We start from the raw sequence: 569 nt of genomic DNA on the forward strand, positions 1-569 counted from the left end.
AGAGCAGGATGAGTCTTTAGTGACCCTATACAAAAGATCTCACACAGAGGGAGGTGAGTCATCCCACAGAGGGAGGTGGCTCAGACATGAAGATCAAAATGAGAGGTAAGAAGACTCAAGTTGCTCACGTGTGTGTGTGTGTATGTATGTGTGTGTGTGTGTGTGTGTGTGTGTGTACGTATGTGTATAGGTATATATATGCATATACATGTATATGTATGGAGAGGAGGAACAATATGGTAATTAAGTGGCCATACAATCACCTAAAGGATTATTAGGAACGCCTCTTCAATTTCTCATCAATGCAATTATCTAATCAACCAATCACATGGCAGTTGCTTCAATCGCATTTAGGGGTGTGGTCCTGGTCAAGACAATCTCCTGAACTCCAAACTGAATGTCAGAATGGGAAAGAAAGGTGATTTAACCAATTTTGAGCATGGCATGGTTGTTGGTGCCTGACGGGCCGGTCTGAGTGTTTCACTAGCTGCTCAGTTACGGGGATTTTCACGCACAACCATTTCTAGGGTTTACAAAGAATGGTGTGAATAGGGAAAAACATCCAGTAT

Source organism: Etheostoma spectabile, chromosome 16 (genome assembly GCF_008692095.1).
Source record: "Etheostoma spectabile isolate EspeVRDwgs_2016 chromosome 16, UIUC_Espe_1.0, whole genome shotgun sequence".
Lineage (NCBI taxonomy): Eukaryota > Metazoa > Chordata > Actinopteri > Perciformes > Percidae > Etheostoma > Etheostoma spectabile.